At 30.2% G+C, this 21,801-nt stretch overlaps 1 long non-coding RNA gene across 1 annotated transcript; it reads right to left on the bottom strand.

The window, feature by feature from the left end:
* Positions 1 to 799: 799 nt before the first annotated feature.
* LOC123302688 lies at positions 800 to 21,495 on the bottom strand. Its single transcript, XR_006535548.1, has 3 exons — positions 21,485 to 21,495; positions 6,417 to 6,421; positions 800 to 932 (listed from the first exon to the last, which is right to left on the bottom strand). It is a non-coding gene; the product is annotated as an uncharacterized LOC123302688 (long non-coding RNA).
* Between the last annotated feature and the right edge of the window lie 306 nt (positions 21,496 to 21,801).

Raw genomic sequence — 21,801 nt, 5'->3', positions numbered from 1 at the left:
CATATCGTCCGGAGCTAAGCAAGGAGATGGGCTGTCCACTAAGCTGTTTATCATAGCACTGCATAAAGCAATACAACCCATTGACCAGAGAGGAACCATCTTCAACAAGACCACCCAAATATGAGCATATGCGGACGATATTGCCATAATAGTGAGAACTAAGGACCGTCTGATTAACGTGTTCAAGGAATTAGAAAAGAACGGTAAAGAGCTATGACTGAGTGTCAACGAAAAGAAAACTGTTTACATGTATATGTCAGCCTCACCTGATCGGAGGAAAGTCCAAGACCTTCAGATTGAAAATGTGTTATTTTAAGGAGTCTCTTCGTTCACCTGTCTCGGATTCAACTAGCACAGCGATAAAAGAAAGACTCCAGAGAGGCAATCGAGCATACTTTGCAAATGTGAAGCTCTTGAAAAGCAAACTGATTAGAAGAAGGACAAAGTTGAAAATATACAAGACATTGGTTCGACCAGTAATAACCTATGGGAGTGAAAACTGGACACTCACGGTAGAAGATCAGGAGAAGATAAGAAGGTTCGAACGGAAAATAATCAGAAGAAGCTTTGGAGCTGTACAAATCAATGAGACAGAATGGCGTATCCGGAACAACAGCAAGATATTACAAATCCTGGACGGTGAAGATATTGTTAAGTTCATCAAATCCCAAAGACTTCGTTGGTTTGGGCACGTCCAGAGAATGGAATGGAAGCCGCCAGGATGCCGAAGAAGATACTTAACGCCAAGATCTATGCAACCAGGAAGAGGGGAAGACCAAGGCTCAGATGGATGGACCAGGTGCTGGATGATTTGAGGACAATACGAGTCACTGGATGGGGAACCAAGACCCAGGATCGCAACGTCTGGAGGCGCATTGTGGAGGAGGCCAAGGCCCACGTCGGGCTGTAGCGCCTATTGTTGTTGTTGTTACCTACATTGGCCGGCGCTTTATACGAGAATGGGATAGCTCGGTTTAGCACGCCACTACGCATTTCGTCTGATCAAGTAGGACAATTCGAATCACACTTGTTTAAGGAATTGGACCAATTGTTGGGAACAAATCTCTTCAAAACAACAGAGCATCACCCTTTTGCCGATGGCATGGTGGAACGATTTCATAGACAACTGAAAGCCGCTATCATGTGCCACTCAGGTACTTCATGAGCACGAATTTTAAAAGAAGATCTCGACGCTACTTCTGCGGCTATGCTGTATAGACAACCAATACGATTACCTGTAAAATTTTTAGTACCACGACTTAACAGCGAAAATACAACAACATATCAATTCGTGAAAGAATTAAAAGAGCATATGAGCATATTAAGTTCGACTAATGGTTGAACGACATAACAATGCAAAGACTTTCGTGTACAAAGATCTAGCGACAGCCGATAAAGTATTCGTACGGCGCGCTAGTTCCAAACAGATACTTCAACCGCCATACGATGGACCTTACCCAGTTATTAACAGAACCGATAAGGTATTTCGAATAAACATCAGCGGTACAGAAAAAACAGTCAGTAAAAACCGTCTACCAGCGTACATCTAAACAAATCACGACAGTTCACCTCTACAACCGAAGGAGTGACGGCACCAAATCTCCTACTCCAGTTGACAATCGATCAACAAGATCTGGCCGACGAGTTCGATTTCCGGATCGATACAGCGACTTTGAAACAAAATAGCGCAAAGTTCTGGCGGGGGGGGGGGGACTGTGGTGTTAACAATTAACACACACATACAGAATTATATTATAAGCAAATGTAATCCAGACAATTCCAAAAAGAAACAAACAATATCGTTTCATAGTAAAATATATGCTATAGAACATACGACAGTTCTAGAATTTGCTAGACTCTATGGTAACAATTACAAATAAGATATATGCAATAGAACATCTAGAGTTGGCTAGACGATACGATAACAATGGATTGTAACTATATAAACAGAGAGTGCGACACCGTCAGCACAGTTAAAAATCGAACAGATTACAATACGAAAGATTACAATATGGTGAGATTACATTATCAAAATAACATTAAAATGTATTATATTTGTATGTAGTAAAAAAAGGTTAACAATAAAAATTTGTATAATTATTTCAGTATAAATAGTTCAATTCTTCATTACACAAATTTGATTACGTTAAGCCCGCTACAGTGTTTATAGGACATATATATATATAGTGGGAATTTTTCGGTCAAATCTAAATATTTACCGTCCAAAATGTTGCGGATTCTGCCCATCTTCCAAAAATTGTGCCAAAAAATGACATTCTTGGCACAAAAATGAAAATTAAGTATTTATCGTCCAAATTGTACTTTAGAAGGTATTTTTGGTCGCTGATTACGAATCCGATGTCAGATTAGTCGGAAAATAACTACCTGAACAAAGTTTGGGCGTCAAATAATTAGCTTGCTTAGTTTTTTTTGTATCAAAAAAGTGAAGTTCTTGCCCAATAATGGCACGATTTTCGGAATTAACAGTTTCGGTGATAAATACTTAGTTTTCCGTTTTTGTATCAAAAGTGGAATTTCGGGTAAAAGACGGCACGATTTTTGGAATACTTGGCAGAATTCATGTAATCTGACATCGGATTCGTATTCAGCGACTAAAAATACCTGCTAGATGACCATTTTAAGCCAAAATAAGCATTTCAAAAAACTTGAACTACATATGCCCCCCGCTGGTCCCTATTACACGTTACAAAAAGTTTCATTGAAATCGGTACGGTTTGCCCACTTTTCTATATTTATCAATGTACAAGGTTTTTTTTAAATTAAATGTTTGATAATAAATTTTAAGTTTTATCTTTTAAGTAAAACTTAAAATTTAAGTTATTACCAGCGTGGAAACTACTTTCGTAAAACCTACTTTTCAACTGAAATTTAACCAATTTTTTTTTTAAATTAAGTATAAGGCTTACTTTTAAATCTCAAAGCTTCAAAAATTTAGAACGCGAGATAATTAACGCCAAAGCTCGTATTTGACGTAAATTGATCAAAATAGGGAATTTATATGGGCATTAATTATTTCGTGTTCTAAACGGTAAAAATTTCTGAAACTTTTAGATTTAATAGCAAGCCTTATTGTTAGTCTGTGAAAAAAATTGGTTAAATTCTGTCGAAAAGTAATACCATAGATTTAAAGAATGTTACCTCTTATTAATTGGTCTAAAATAAGAAGACATAAAGAAGTCTGTATTCTGTCTTTATGAAAAATAATTCTGAAAGCGCTCAGTAAGAAAAAAATAGGAACTCTTTAAGAACTGTGTCTTCAAATATCAGAAAAAATAACTCTTGACAAAGTTGTAAAGATCCATTCTAAACACGCTCTTTAAGAACGCACTTAGGCGTCATATTACTGGACGCCATTTACTGAACGCACTTGGACGCCATTAACTGGATTGTTTACAAAAAATATAACGAAACAAATAGCATGATTTTTATAAAATTTTTACGGTATTTATTAATTCTTAAATACCTTGAAAACATGATAGGACAATTTCAACAAAATTATTTGAAATTTAGACTTAAAACACGAGTTTGTAATACATCCTTTTTATCGTTACTAGGCAAATTTAGTGTGCGATTAATATCTCGTAGACCAGATATTTAAATAAAACTTTATTTATTTAATTAAATTTACAATTCAAGTTACAATTGTACAAAACGTTAAATAACAACAATTAAAAATAAATATTTTAATGAAACAAATTATCTAAAAATCCGAACTTATGTCAAGAAAAAAATTATCTAACGATCCGAACTTATGTCAAAAGATTGTATAACAATTCTGATTCGTACATTAGATAGTTCACTTTATATATGCTTTTAAAATACTGCTTAGTAATTAAGGGATGTGTTTTAAAAGATCCTTTTTTTAATATGATCTTTTGTACAACACTTGTGACCGTTCAGATGTTATAACATTAATATTATTATAATATTTAAAAGTCAGCTTTCTCGTAATATTTAAAGGTCAGTTTTCTGAGAAACTATTTGAGTATAGCAATATTTAAAATAAACTTCCTAAAATAACTATTCTAATTTATGTAAGCTAATAAATTATTATTTAACAAATGCGTAACATGCACATATAATAATTGCAGGTATTGGCACAGCTTGTGTGTTTTGATTCCTTTGACCATACTTCAGACTAACATGAAGTTTACCAACAAAATTGGTAATTTTTTTTTCCACATGACGAACTAATATTTAATCCGGTGTTTGTAAAAATTATAAAATGATTAGTAACTAGTTCTAACATAATAATCATTTTGTCTGCCTGCTCGTAAATGCAGTGTCCAATACTATTTTCAAGTGTTTCCATTTCACATGTATTACGTTTTTTATGAATATAACATTTGAATCATTAAAATACGCTTTCAATCCTAATAACTCGTATATATGTTCTACGTTTATTAAATTAATATGTTGATCTAACTCATTTTTGATTAATTTCATTTCGTTATAACTCAAAATATGTTTAGATATAACGTTTTCTCTGGCTAATTGAATAACAGTAATTATATTGTCTATGTGTTGATCTAAATATCTAACTTGAAACTGAATAGAAAAGAAAAATTGTGATTGTAAGATTTGTTGTTGCACTACGTTATAGTCATTAAAAGAATTGATTATGTGCTTTAATTTAGTTTGTTCTGCATTTATAAAATTTGTAATATAAATCGTTTGATTATTTCTTGATTTAATGAATATTGATTTGTTTGTCCCTGTTTTAAAATCAATTCATTGTCTTCTAAATTCCTAATCTGTTCGTTTATGCGTATAGCATCATCGTTTATGCGTATAGCATCATTTTATTAAAGATCCTAACCCATTTGTAAGCCCTCGTTTGTTTCTATGAAAAGGCATTAAACTATTAACTTTATCACTTACTTTTTCTATTTCTACTAAAAACATTGCTGTATCTGTCATTGGGTTAGTGACGAGATAAGCTTTTTCGTGTAATAAGGTTTGTTTAATTTGGGAAACGCGAATAGTCCTTGAGTACTGCTAACGTCGTTGTAAGTAATTTTCTGCACAGCAACACATAATCTGAAACAGATTATTTTTTTCTCACTTTAATTTTTCCTTTATGATATTTTTTTACTTTCTGACTCTTAACTAACTTTAAGAGTCTTACCCTTATTTTCTATTACTTTATCTTTTGTATATTTCGGTGCTATTTTGTTTCGTCTATTCTGTTTTACAAAAACATTTTCACCTACTGTTACATTTGTAGGGTCAATTCGGTCTTTGTTTCGGACTTCCGATATTTGTTTTAATTTATCGTTTTGTTTAGTGATTAAATCTTTTATAATTTGTATTTCCTCGGTATGTTTATTAACATAAGTAGAATGTATATTATCGGTGGTAGGTTTTAAAATTTTATTATCTCTGATTCCCTTTATAACTTCAAAAGGTGTAAGCTTGGTACTTGAATGTATGGCATTATTATTAGTTAATAAAGCCATATCTACTTGCTCTACTATTGTCAAATTTTTATGAGTAGTTTTTTATATTGTTATTAATACTACTAAAGTTGAATGAAATCGTTCAACTGGTGAGTTGCCAGTTGATTTTCTAGCACAAGTAGTGTGATTACCAATATTATAAAGATTCAAAAAATCGTTAAAATCATTACCTTCGAATTCCATACCGGGATCATGAATTGTAAGTTCAGGAATACCGTGCCTTGATAAATAATGTCTCAGTGCATCTAAAGTATATTTTGAATTTTTAGCTTTCATAACCGTAGCTTCTCCATATTTACTAAATTTATCTATGATAGTTAAAATATTTGTATTATCTGCATGAAATATATCTATGTGTAAAATTTCAAATGGTTTGTTTGCCTGTTGTGTTTGTGTCAATTTGATTTTTAGTGGATGCCTTTTATATTTGTTTTTTTTTTACAGATATCACAATTATTTATATATTTTTGAATCTTTGACTTCATATCGTCAAAATAATATAACCTTTTAAGATGATTTAGCGTTTCATCAATCCCACGATGGATTGATAATTCGTGATAGTCTTTTATCAGTTTCGTTTGTTCATCTATGTTTTCAACATCCTGTAAGAATTTAATACACCGAATGATTTTTAATTTTAAATCAAAATTTTTTACATATGCTCTTTGAATTACATTAAAGATATTGTCTGCGTAGATAGTGTTTTGCTTATTGTTAACAATTTCTGTCCTTAAAATTTTAATAGCTATGGATTTGTCTGTTTTTGGTATTGTTAATAGAACATGTTGCCTTGTTTTAAGTAATTTAATTAGTTTTCTTTCATTTTTTGTTCCTAATTTAATTATTTTTTGTTGTGAAAATTAATTTAATCATTTAATGCACGTTCGGATATTCTAATACCGAGATTAAGATCTTCTTCGGCTGAATGTTGGGTACTATTGCTACTTAAATTTTTTATTTGAACCTTAGATAATGCTCTACATTAGTATTTATTCTACCAGGTTTATGGTCTATATTGAAATTATAGTCGAGTTATTTTATTTCCCATCTTACTAATTTCGAGTTGGCCTCTTTTAAGGAAAATACTCATTTTGAAGGCTTTTGGTCCGTTAAAATATTAAACTTTTGCCCGAACAAATAGGGTCTAAACTGTTTACATCCCCAAACGATAGTAAGTAATTCCTTTTCAATGGTGGAATAGTTTTGTTCGCCTTTGCTCAATGTTCTAGAAGCATAGCAAATTGGCTTGTCTGAACCAACAGTACATTGTGATAGAATAAAAGGTTTCTTAAAATCGGGATATTGGAGAATTGGGTGTCCTTTTAACAATGTTTTACAAATTTCAAATGTTTCTATATAGGCTTTATTTTTATAATGTACTACTTTATTTTTACAAAGTTGTGAAGACATCGGTTTTGTTATTTTAGCAAAATCCTTAATGAATTTGCGGTAATATCCGATTAGCTCTAAAAATAATTTTATTTCCGTGACAGTTTTTGGAAGTGGATATTTTTCAATGGCAGATATTTTTTGGGTTAGGTTTAATTCCTTTGGTTGTAACTACATGTCCCAAAAATTCAATTTCTTTACGTAGAAATTCGCATTTGTCTAATTGTGTTTTAAAATTGTGCAATCATAATTTATCAAAAACTTTTTGAAGAGTTTCAATATGTTCTTGTAGAGAAGAAGAGAATACAATTATGTCACCTATATATACTAATACGTTTTTTCCAATGTATTCACGGAGCATGTTAGCCATAACACTTTAGAACGTTGCAGGAGCGTTCTTAAGGCCGAAACACATACGAGTATACTCATAGTGTCCGTTATCTACAGAAAATGCTATCCTGGCCGTATCTTTGGGACCCATTTCTATTTGATAGTACCCCAAAACTAAATCCAGACAAGTGAAATATTGGCATTTACCTAACTTATAAAGAATGTCAGATATATTTGGCAATGAGTAGCGATCGTCAATTGTCTTTTCGTTCAGCTTTCTATAGTCGGTTACTAAACGAAATTTCTTTATGCCGGAAGAATGTGCCTTTTAACTCACGATAAAAACAGGATAATTCCAAGGGGAAATCGATGGTCGTATGGTGTTTTTTTTCCAACAATTCGTTGATTTGTTTTGTTATTTCTTCTTTTTGAGAATGAGGTTACCTAAATCCTTTAGCATATATAGTGTTATGAAATTTTTTTTCAATTTCATATTCAATCTTGGTTATCTGAACAAACCTAAATATTATATGTATTTTTAGTTCTTGACCAGTGGCGCTTTCGTCACTCTAAGTATGATTCATGTGAATGAGTTACATAGTACTTCTTCTAACATTACCTGTTGCATGGTTAAGTCACTTCTTGGCTGGAAAGCATCTTTAATACACATATATAATGGAGTCTATTCAATGATGCATATTATATGGGAGAGAAATATATTTTAATTTTGATACTTCAATAATTATGGACATATCAATTACATTTACTTAAATGGTTGTGACAATTTAGTTATTACTATTAATCCGGTGAGTCATGATTTGTTTGATCTAATTAATGTAACATTTTGGTTTCATAAATAACCTCAATTTGTATGGCAGGCCATGTGTTCACTTATCGTGGTCCTGGTTGTTTTTGAAACACAAAATGTTTTCGCACGTTGTTATCCAGGAGCCAATTATAAATTAATTATCTTTGGTTACAATATTTTCTTAATTATCACTTATTGTGAAATAATATATTGTCTGAAAGATTTTTACAACATTCGTAAATAGTTTTTCTTATTTGTACGTATGTATCTTTTTAAGAATTTGAAAAACACGTCACCTTCTTTTACGTTAACTAGAGCCCCTATATTTTTTTTGATAAAGTTCCAACTGGTATATTTGATACTCATGTAATGATTTTTTATACAATTTGTTTTGAATTCTACCATAAGTTTTATTGTATCATTTTTATAATTTATGTTATCATTTAATTTTGTTAAGGTATTACTGCCTATAATTTCATCAAAATAGCGATGAAATTTAAAAATAAAAATTCTAATGGTTCTGGGTTATCCAGTTGCGGGATATAATTAATAATAATTTTTTCAGTAATTTCATGATTTTTAAGAGCTGTTGCATTAGTTACTTTAGTTTTAAATTGTTGGGAATTATTAGTATGTTTAAGATCTATAAAATTTGCATCTGCTCCTGTATCAATTAGAAAACGTAAATTTTCTATTTTGATAAACGGTAACGAGCTATGGTGCATATTATTTAATTCTATGTATCCGGAAGATTCAAGGCTTTTTGGGGAAAATTTTGATCATCAGATATTTCTAATTTTTCTGAATGTTGTTCTTCAGCAATTTTGTTATTGTGGTTATATGAAATAGAGTTATAGGGATCTACAGGAATTTTGTTATTTTGGTCATATGAAATAGAGTTATAGGGATCTACATCATATGAATAATATTGGTCACTTGCAAAACTATCAAAATAATCGTTTTGAGAATATTTGTTGTTATCAAAAGGGACGTTTTGAGAATATTTGATGTTATCAAAAGCGATAATATTATTCATTCGATGAAATGATTGGCTGGTATTTACACTTGAAATATCCATAGGTTCAGGTCTAGGTACTTGAGGTTTATTTATTGGTGAACTATTAAATCGACTTTGTTGGGGTTGAATTTGATTATGATTCCAAGTTGGTCGATTATACTGTATGGGGCGGTAATGATTCGAGTTATTAAAGGGGTTATTTTGAATTGGTTGAGATTCCAAAAAAATATACCATAAATCTTCGATATGCAGTCGAAATGGATTTAACCAGTTCTAATGTTGCTTCCAATTCAGTAAATTTTATTTTTTACTCTGGTTGATATTAAAACTTTATTTGGAGTGAAGATACGTCCCAAAGACTTAAGAGCTACTCGTAGAATTTGCAAAAATTTACGATGGGCGCGATAATTTAAGAAAATATTTTTCTTGAATTATCCTATCGGCTGCGCCATTAATATCTCGTAGACCAGATATTTAAATAAAAATTTATTTATTTAATTAAATTTACAATTCAAGTTACAATTGTACAAAACGTTAAGTAACAACAATTAAAAATCAATATTTTAATGAAACAAATTATCTAACAATCCGAACTTATGTCAAAAGATTGTAACAAGAATGTTATGATTCGTACATTAGATAGTTCACTTTATATATGGTTTTAAAATACTGATTAGTAATTAAGGGATGTGTTTTAAAGGATCCTTTTTGTAATATGATCTTTTATACAACACTTGTGACCGTCCGGATGTTATAACATTAATATTATTATAATATTTAAAGGTCAGTTTTCTGAGAAACTTTTTTTTTTTTTTGAGTATAGCAATATTTAAAATAATCTTTCTAAAATAACTATTCTTATTTAAGTAAGGTAATAAATTATTATTTAACAAATGCACATGTTACTTTATACTATGGTTTTAAGTATCTAAAAAAATATAACTAGCAGAGGATATATTATTCGCGCCTTTTTCAGTTAAATTGTAACATTCGAAGCTCAATAAATAAATCAAATTTTTTAGGGAAAAGATAAAATTTTTGTCATTTTATCATAATAATACAATTCAATTTAGTATATTTGATATATAAATCAATACAATACATGAGTAAATCACAAAAACAAAACAAACAATCAAAAATCCAATCACAAAACAGAATAAATAGTATAAACAATAAAATTCGAAAAGAAAGAACAATTAAATAACAAGTAAAAGCTAACAAATAAAAAAAAAATAAAAAATATAATTTAAGAAAAAAAAAAGAAAAATCAAACAATTCCAGGTCAAACTATTAAATTAGTACCAGGTCAAACAAGTGGAGACATAGCAATCAAGACAGATATTCACTTCGTCTGGACCGGATGTACATTAGGTATTGTGTAACGGCGGAGAGTGTTTTGCAGTCAGTCACATTTAAAATACCGGTAGCGCTAGTTAGTCCTAAATTTATTAGTTGGGTTCTCAGCTCTCCAGCTGTACCTTCGCAGTCTTCTAGAAGATGTTCAACACTTTCACATCCACCACATAACACGCAAATTCTTTCACCATTTATTTTCAAAGTGTTCCATCTAAAGCCATATGTGCGAAAGCTAGCTATGAGATGCCTGTCATTCTTACCGGCGACCGATAGATACTTAGCGCCATTTTGGTAATGGCTCAGTCTATTAAAAAGACTAAGGCTGACTTTGGTACTGATGTCATTTAGTGATTCCGTAATAGATTTCTCCGTGATTTTATTTTTTATCATATTTTTATTGCTCGCATAAGGATCCCCAATGCCAAGCTCAGTCATTCTAGAGACATATTGCGCACCCCAGCTTCCATTCATGCAAAGTTTTTGTAAAGACTTATTGCTGTTAACGACGGGCATGTAATAACATAGAGCCCTTTGCCAACATATAAGTTCTATAGATTTTACGCCCAGCTCAATATTTATGGCGGAACTAGGGGTGGAGCGCGATACTCCAAGAATCTCTTTATAGAAGTTATATGCGACTGTATTTGCAATTTTAATCTGCTCTTTACCGCAGTTTAAAGCCCAAATTTCACAACCATACGTTATTATTGGCATTATCAAAGCATTAAACATTTCCAGGATCAACTTGAACGGGGAGTCATTGTATTTGTAAACACGCCGCCTGAGACTCATTAGTGCTTGCTTACACTTTCCGCTTGCAAATTTCAGATGTTCGTTCCACTTTCCATTATGGCTTAGAATTACTCCCAGATACTGGAAGTGCTTAACATTTTCAAGGACATTCTCCTTGTAGGTCCAGATTTCCCGTCTAGATTGCTTGGATCAATTAGAGACAACCATCATCTCTGACTTACTAACATTTACGTTTAAACACCATGTTGTACAGTAGTCATTTAATCGCATTAACATTCGTTGCATGCCTCCAACAGTTCTTGCTAACAACACGACGTCATCAGCATAGAAAAGGGTTTTAACCTCCCGCCCGCTTACACAGGGAGATGCACAGTCCAAGAAATTCATCCATTCAAACATATCATTTACATATATTAAAAACAATAAAGCAGAAAGATGACAGCCCTGCTTCAGCCCACGAAAAGTATTGAAAGGCGAAGAAACTTTATCACATAATAATACAGGAGACTGTATAATGTCGAACTCACCCATCTGATAACCAACTTGAAACATATTTTTATTAAATTTTATTTTTTTACAAACACGTATATCATATTTTTTCTATTGAAAAATGGTTATTTTTAATTAAATTAATTTTAATCAATTTTTGTCATTAACAGTTTTTTGTAGGCAAGCCTTTATCATTATTTCCGTAATTAAATTCTCTTTCTTCTGATACCCATTTCGTTTGGCGAAAAGATCGATGTAGATCTGTACACATTCGAAGCTCAAGAAATAAATTAAATTTGTTAGTGAAAAGATATAAAATTTTTTAATTACCAGCCTATCACAATTAAATACTAATTATATGGTTATTTTATTTGAAAAAAATTAATTTATACACACTGTAACGAATAGTGAAAAAATTGAGTTTTTAAACACAAATTACATTATTTTAGAATATTATTTAAGAAAGTTTTACTCAAATTTTGGTAGGTTACATTTTAGTATTAATTACAAAATTCTTGAATCTGAAATAAAAATTTTTTTCTTTCATAATTACTATTGCACATAATATGAAATCATTTATTTCATAACAAGAATGAAATCATTTATTTGTGTCAATACAATTACTTTCACTGGCATCACTGCAACATTACTTCCAGAAGAAAAATAGTTCATAAAGCATGAATTACCTGTACCTTTATTTTCAGATTCAACTTCAAACATTAAAATACAATCAAAACAAGCAAATTATTTAAAGAGTGTTGATCTTTTCATTTGGGATGAAGCTCCTGTAGCACCATAATACGTATTAGAATTGATAGGTCGTATTATACGAGATTTTATGAATAACAACAAACCATTTGGTAGAAAAATTTTTGTTTTAGGAGGAATTCTTCCGATTAAATTGCATGGAATCCGTACTCTCAATCTTTCAATTAAACGTAGTATATTATGGCAACACTTTTTTATACACTCTTTAACTCAAAATATGCGAGTGCTATCAAATGAAATTGAATTAACGAAATTTTTGCTAGATGTAGGCAATGGTAGTTCAACTGATCAGAATAATAATTGAAAACTTAAAGAACCTTGGTTATCAACCGCCATTGATAACATACTACAAAACACTTACGTAGTCTAGTTCACATGTATGATTTTCTCTAACTTTTTTGTATATTCTCCGAAAATTACGAAATAGGTGTCATTCGATTCGTAATTTTATGTAGAAAGTTTACTGAAAAATCCGAAATGGCGCTGAGAAAAATTTCAAAAGTTATAAACAGTTAAGTGAAAAATGAAATAGGGTGCTCAGTTTTTTTTTGAATAACTCAAAAAATATTGAAAATTTTCAAAATCTGAAAAAAGATGCAAAAAGATTTTTTCATTACTTTTTTTCACTTGTTAATTTTCAAATGTTAATAACAAATTGAAAAATCAAAATTTTAAAATTTGAAAAACGGCAATTTATTTGTAAGCCTATTAAGAATACCTACATGGAGGGAAAAAAATTCTGGGATTTTAGTTTAATAATTATCGGAGATTTGATGTTAACATTCTGCATAGAAACAATTGTTAGTTAACAATTACATAACTAATGGAAAAAAAAATTTTTAAACCACGGATTATTGTTTATTCATGTATCTCAAAACTACATTAATTTTTTTATTTCCTTATACTCATATTTTATATGTTTAAATAACTTTTTTTGTTAGTAGGTCTCAGAGACAGAACGCGCACGAGTGCCAGACTTGCCGTATTTTGAGCTATTTTCAGGGCTCTGTAAAAAATTATAAATACTAGAGATACAATTCCGGCAGTTGGAACTTTATTTTAGGAAATTTCTTCATCTTTTTGGATCTTTTTTTAGATTTTGAAAATTTTCAATATTTTTTGAGTTATTCAAAAAAAACTGAGCACCCAATTTTATTTTTCACTTAATTGTTTATAACTTTTGCAATTTTTCTCAGCGTCATTTCGGTTTTTCAGTAAACTTTCTACATAAAATTACAAATCGAATGACACTTATTTCGTAATTTTCGGAGAATATACAAAAAAGTTAGAAAAAATCGTACATGTGAACCAGACTATATACGGAATACATCAGATATAAAAAATGTGACGAAATGGCCACATGTGCTATTTTATCTGCTCGGAATATGGATGTAGATGAACTTAAGCATCAAGTTATTAATTTACTGGATGAAAAAGTGAGCGTATTTATACTAGCGTCGACATTCCAGAAAATGATATTGATTATAAAGTTACAGAAGCTCTCTTATCAGAATACTTGAATCTTTATAACCTTCATATTTACAACGTCGTGAACTAAGGCTATAAAATATACCATCATTATGCTAATTAGGAATTAAAAATGTAAATGAAGGTTTATGTAATGGAACACGATTAATGCTTCTTAAGCTAGGTAATAATGTTTTACAATGTAAAATTGTAGTGATAAAAAAGATGAATTTTTATTTTTAAATCGCGTAACAATTTACTAAGAAAATGAATACCCTTTTACATTTAAAAGACGTCAATTTCCTATAAAAATTGCATTCACCTTGACAATTAATAATGCACAAGGACAAACATTTGATAAAATTAGCATAGATATTCGAAGAGATATTTTTACTCACGGGCAATTACATGTTGCTTTATCACAAGTACGTTCATCAGAGCGTTTAAAAATATATATTGATCACGATCAATGCGAAAACTCAATTAAAAATTATGTTTACAAAGAAATTTTTTATGAAAGAAAAAAATTCTTAAAGTATGTTATCATTGGCGGTTGAAAACCAAGGTTCTTGAACTTTTAAATAATTATTTTGATCAGTTGAACTACCATTGCCTACATCTAGCAAAAATTTCGTGAATTCAATTTCATTTGGAAACAGAAAGATTGGCCGTTTCAGTACGGATTACTTGGAATTTAACTTCGATAATTTGTCAAAAATTTTTTCCTAAAACAAAACTTTTCCCATCAAGTTGAAGCAAAAAAACGAAAGTAACCCATTATGGGGTTACAAGAAATGAGAATATAATTATTATTATTTAAGATTAACGGAGTTACGAGTTAAAAAAGTGTGCTAAAGGGCCCATCCATACAGTTTTCCGGGATAATTGTACTATTTAGAGCCACCCTGATATTTAAACTGACAGGTCCAGAGGTTAAGATCAGAACTTGGAAGTAATGTTTAGTGTTCAAAGTAAAGGCTTCATTTCTTTATTTTCCAAAAGTTACCGTATGGATTTGAATTTCACATCTACAAAACAAAATGTCGAAAAGGGAAAGAGTTAAAAACAACATCAAAGATAATTTTAAACTTGAAAGATATTTTATATAAACACAATCAAATACAAACTTAACGCGTTAAGCGTCATTATGAAAATCTACAAGGCATAGAAATTGAACACATTAAGTGTTTACTAAATAACATAAATCAAATATTTAATAAATACACAAAATCTAAAGTGTTTTACAAATAAAGATTAATAAATTCTAAGTCATTTTTAACCTAGAAACCTTAAATAAACTTATATCAAAGTTTAAACGGATGCATAATATATTGAAATGAAAACCTTTCAAACTATCTCCAAAAATCCCATAATTATAATAAATCAAAACATACCAGATAATTTAATAAGAATACCACTGCTTGCTCACATATTTTTAAGTGTGCCACGTGCAATAATTTAAAATTGTATATTGAATGTAGGATCCATTATTGATTTTACATTGCGATCCTTGCTGTCCGAGAGACCGACCCGAAGAGAACTCATCATCAATCCTCAAAGAAGTAGGTTAGTAAGATTACTCTGCGCCACAATCTACTGCGCATAAGAAACTAGATATATGAATTTATGTAATATGTTTGTTCGTAATTTATGTACACTGAATGACATAAATTACGGAACATTCCCCAAGGGTCAGGTAAAAAAAAATTTTTTTTTTTTGAAAGAAAAAAAAAATTTTTTTAAAGCAACCACCCCATGTCTAAAGAAAGCAAGAAATACACCCCAAATTAATCATCTAAACGATATGCATCCATTTTCACATTTGTATAACTAAGTATAAACTATAAATTTAAGAAAAAGAAAAAAAAATTGTATTAATGATTAATAGAATTTTAGACAACCTTAACTAGAATCTATAATACAATTTAAATAACAAATTTAAGAAAAACTTCCAACAATCATAAAGAATTTTTTAAGCTTTAACAAAACATTATTAACTTATCAAAATTTTTAATAACATATTTCAATCTAACTATCTCTTAATAAATAATTTTCACATTAATTATAAACCATAAATTTAAGAAAGAAAAGTACAAATATATCAATGACTAAGCGAATCATTGACAATCTTAATTAGAATCTATAATACAATTTAAATAACAAGTTTAAGAAAAACTTCCAACAATCATAAAGAATTTTTTAAGCTTTAACAAAACCTTCCCTAACTTTCAACTATCTTATAAAAATTTTTAATAAAATATTACCACTTTAGCTATCCGTTAATAAATAATTCTCACATTACCATATATGTAAAAATTTTCTAAATCAATAATTTCAATTTTTACGTACATAAAAAAAAAAAAAAAAAAAAAACGATATCATTAACATTTATAATGACAAGAACAAGAACAAATTACACCTCTGACACTTTTTGAGGTTCAAAACGAAAATACAAATGTCAAGTGACGAAAGGAAAAAATTGTTTTTTTAAACGGGTATGTCTTCATCATGACCCGATTTACAATTTTAATTATAAGATTCAAAAAAAAAATTATTTAAAATTATACAATGTGTTGAATTCCTACTTTACATATACAAATTTACTTAACAAGGAAAACTTAAATTATTGCACTCGTTATGTTTAAAATTTAGATTAGGAGTTAATTCGCACCATTATATTAAACCATCTTCATACCACTTTATTCTTCATATATGCTGCTGATGCAGATAAAATTCCAGAGTACATCCGTTAATAGCACTTAGAAAATCATACACTAGGCAAATTACAAAATCAATGTGTCATACTCCATACATATGTTAAATTTTAATATACATAATTCAACATTCAAAGTATTTTCTCAACGGTCAGGCAAACAGTTATCAGTAATGTTATATCGATTGCATAAAAAATTGACGCCAACATCCAAACACGAATACACACACTTGTATCATGGTAAGTTGTTTATTGTGACGAAAAAATATACAAAATTTTCCATCGAATTTTATGTATCCAAATATAATTATGCATAATCCATTTTTGTAAAACTTAATAGTTCATCTCCATAAACAAAAAATAATTTGTGCCAAAAGTGTATGAAATTTCAAATCGTTATCTAAAACAGTGTACTATCATATTTCTGTATTGTAGACAACCATATTTATATCAAATGACATTTAATAAAGATGAGGTTATGTTTCATATAACACAGTTTTTTTTGAAGAATTTGATGATTAATTTATTTGATCAAGTCTTTTCCCTTCTTTGGATGAACATTATTTTATTCATTTAACTACTACTAAGGTGTATTAAAATTATAAACATTGTATCGGTCAAATACACCAAAGTATACAAAAATATTTTTTATTTAAGAAACGGTAAGTTTTAAGAAACGAAAAAGACTTGATTTTTACAATAAGTTTTTACATTATGCAATAGAACATTTAATTTGTAGGAATTCAAGACAAAAAGAAAAATCAAAATTTAAAAAAAAAATATACTAGATGTTATGCGAATTTTCCACTCTTCTACTAGGAAAATAAACAATTCATCTAAAGAAATCCTTACTCCAACAAACAAAAGTTTTTCCTTTTATTTACTAAAGGAAAATACATCCGCGATATGGAAAAATTCCTTCAGACAACGTTTAACCAAAAGATAATATTACGGATCTCTATGGAAAATTCTTGTACAATATATTATAAATAAACAATTATTAGAAAATATGCAATAATCATCCAATAAATTACAATTGCTGCTAGGTAATGATTTAAACAATTTAATATTAATTGCACGTAATATATGTTTTATAAGTTGTTAAATAATTATTTTTATTTCAGTTTTAGGTTACGTTCATTACAATTTACTTTATATATAAACAATTGCTGATGAAACATGGTATAAATTTTACGAAAAAATTAAAGTTTGAAAAGAATAAAGTAATTTATAAATAGCTTAATAAGTTTTCATTAATTTACAATTTTGATGTACCAGTTTCTTTTTCAGAAATATCTCTGTACAGTATCGTGAAACGGAATGAGATAGATTATGAAAATATTGAAGTGTATAATTTAAAAATTTTCGGAAAGAACTATTCTTTTCACACGATTTTTACCCACAAATTTACACAAAAGACCATCCCGAATAAAGAAATCTATGACATTTAAACCCGACTGGACGTCACGGTAGACTGGTCCGACTGGACCTCATGAATTTGCAATATTCCGAACTTTTTGTGATTCTCGTAGAGATAAATAGCGTTGAGATAAATAGCCCTAGATAATAACAGTTTAGACTCCGAAATATGAAATTATTATTTTTTTTTTTTTTAAATTATCAACATTGTATAATTTTTACGAAAAAAATTAAAGTTTGAAAAGAATAAAGCAATTTATAAATAACTCAATAAGTTTTCATTAATTTACAACTTTGATGTACCAGTTCCCTCCCCTAGATATATATCGTTAAATAAGTATTAGTATCCTTTAGGATAATGTAATTATCTAGTACTATGATGGACAGGTTTAAGATGTGTAACATGGCATTTTTTAATTTCGTTTGTATTAATATGTTTTACTTGTACAGAAGACGGTGTATTAAACTTTGTAATCACATATGGACCCGAAAATCTAACAGCGAATTTTTTATCAGTATCAAAAGTCGAAGATGGTTCCATGTTTTTAACCATAACAGTATCACCTATTTTTAGATTTGATTGAATAGGATAATCTTTATACTTCTTTAAAGCTTTTACGTTCGCGGCATGAATCGCGACCTTCACATCATCTATAGAAAAATCGTTTTCAGCCAAATTAATACTATACGCTAAATCGAAAGGAGTTTTCAATTCTCTACCCAGAAAAACTTTTGCTGGTGTCGTATCAATAGAAGAATGGTACGTACGGTTGTAATTGAAAGTAACAGATTTCAATAATTCTGACCAATACTTATGGTTTAAATCTTCCATTTTTAAAACAGAGGATAAGTTTATTTTAATATTTCTATTGACGCGTTCGGAAAGATTGCTTTGGGCGTTGTACGCTGAAATGAATACCGGTCGTACAGCGCATTTCATTAGGTAATCATTGTATAAATTTGACCTAAAATTCGGAGCGTTATCAGAAATAACAAAATCCACGTAACCATACTGACAAAATATATTTTTTAAATTTTTAACTGTTACAGCTGCCGTAACCCTACGAGTAGGAATTGTAATTAGAAATTTGGAAAATCCGTCCATGGCTACAAAAATGTATTTAAAATTTTCCACGGAATTTATTAAGGGACCAATATAATCGATATACAAATGTGTCCAAACATTTTCTGGGGATATATATGTTGGTTTAACGACCATTGATTTATTGTGTGGTTTCATGACCGCACAGATATCGCATTTATTAACAAAATTTTTAACCAACTGAAATAGATTTTTACACCAGAATCTTTTGGCTATATCTCTGTACAGTTTAGTAATACCGGAATGAGATAGATTATGAAAATACTGAAGTGTATAATTTAGAAAATTATCGGGAAGAACTATTCTTTTCACACGATTTTTACCCACGAATTTACACAAAAGGCCATCCCGAATAAAGAAATCTTTGACATTTAAACCCGACTCGATGTCACGGTAAATGAATTTGCAATATTCTGAATTTTTCTGTGATTCTCGTAGAGATAAATAACCTTGCGGTTCTGTGTGAATAATATTAGATACTAACAGTTTAGACTCCGAAATATGAACTTTTTCTAAATTATCAAATATTGTATCTTTCTCGCTTTGTTCGAAAATACGCGACAAAGTATCTGCTATAACATTATCTTTACCTCGAATGTGTACTATAGAAAATTTAAACCTACTCAAATGTAAAATCCATCTACTGAGTTTATTAAAAGTTTGTGGTGTTTTAAAGAGCCAAACTAAAGCTGAACAATCAGTTTCTAACGAAAATTCCCTGTCCAAAAGGTAATCTTTAAAATGCGCTAGGGCCTTGACGACAGCGAGTAATTCCAATTCGTGCGCACTGTAGCGAATTTCCGCTCCTTGTAATTTTTTTGAAAAATATTCAATAGGATGTCTGCCGTCCACAAAATCTTGTGACAATGTTGCCGAAATACCGAAAGAAGAAGCATCAGTAGTAACAATAAAACGTAAATTAAAATCTGGGAAACGTAATAAAGGGGGAGATATTAAAGCTTTTTTAAGTTGTTGAAAGGCTGTATGATGACTTTGATCGATTTTGAACTTAGCGTTTTTCTTTTTGAGACCATTAAAGGGATTAACAATTGAGCTAAAGTTTGGAATAAACTTAGCATAAAAAGCACACATACCCACGAACTTTTGTACCTCCTTAAGATTTCTCGGAAAAGGTAGAGTATTTATCGCTGCACATTTTTCTGGATCAGGTAATTTTCCCATATTACTGACAACATGTCCTAAAAGTCTTAAGCGTGTCATACATAAACGAAGTTTTTTAGGATTAATTGTTAAATTTAGTTCCTGGAAACGTTTAAACACTCTTGACAACTGAGAAATATGCTCATCCAAGTTATCTGAGTAAATAATCAAATCATCATAATACTGTAGGAAAAAACCTTCTTTCCGAAAGTCAGAAAATTCACGTAATAAATACCTATTAAGAGCTTGAGAGGAATTTACCATACCAAAAGGGACCACATTAAAACGATACTGGCCAAAGGGGGTTACAATCGCAGTGATATCGCGTGACTCAGGAGCTAAGGGAATTTGATAGAAGCTACTACTCATGTCCAGACTCGAATAGTACCTAGACGAACACAAGGAATCAAAAATAGAGTTCATTTTCACTCCCGTAAGCGGATCAAACTGTATTTTAGGGTTTACGAACCTATAATCGGCACATAAACGAACACCACTTTGTTTTGGAACGAAAAATACTGGTGTTCCCCAAGGAGAAATACATGGAGAAAGAATTTTCCAAAATACTAATTCTTGAATATGCGCCTCCAAAAGTTGCATTTTATCTTTAGGTAAATAGTATGGAGATTTTCGTAGAGGTTCGCTATCTTTTAAAATTAATTTATATTCAAAATTGCGAGCTAAACCCGGTTTATTAGATAAAACAGATGAAAACATAGATAAAACCTTATTTAAGCGTTCGGTTTGAGGTTGTGATAACACCGCTTGAACCTCTGAAATTAGATTACATAATTTTGAATCACTTTTATAAGATACAAATGGAACTTCAAAATCTGAATCAAACTGAAATTTGATTCTTGAGGTCGCAAAATTAATTAAAATACCCGTGTGAGTAAGAGTTTCAGATCCTATAATAACAGGAAAAGGGATATTATCCGCAATTAAAAAGGTAGATTTCCAAGAAAAATAGCCCAACTTAAAAGATAGTTTACACGCTTGCTTAAATTGCATAAAGTTAGAACCCGGTAACGTTGCCGTATATGAAACAGTTTCGAAATTAATTTTTATTGTTTTGAGTAAAGAATTGACTGCTTGTCGTGAAATAATATTACATGTGCTGCCCGAATCCAAAAGAGATAATAAAGATGTACAAGAAAAATTAAGATAAATCAAAGGCAAGTGTATAGAAAAGTTAGGGAAGTTAGAATTTAGTTTTTTGAATTACTCGAACTATTATTTGGTAACGGTTGAGAAACAATTTCTGTAGTTGCTACAGAAGTTTGTCGCCTTTGAGGCCTTGTAGGGCAATCTGAAATATGATGATCAGACGCTTTGCAATACACACAGTTAGTGAAATTACTGCGAGAACGATTTAAACTAGAAATTGATGTACTATTTGAAAAATTTGAAGCTTGTGCAATAGTATTTCTATGACTACTAGTTGAATCATTTATACCATAACTATTTGTAGGTGATCGAAAACTAGCACTTGGCAAAACAGTCGAATAGGAAGCAACACGGTTTTGTATTTGTTCGATTTTCAAAGCA

This window comes from Chrysoperla carnea, chromosome X (assembly GCF_905475395.1).
Source record: "Chrysoperla carnea chromosome X, inChrCarn1.1, whole genome shotgun sequence".
NCBI classification, from domain to species: domain Eukaryota; kingdom Metazoa; phylum Arthropoda; class Insecta; order Neuroptera; family Chrysopidae; genus Chrysoperla; species Chrysoperla carnea.
This window is presented reverse-complemented; position numbering and strand designations above follow the sequence as displayed.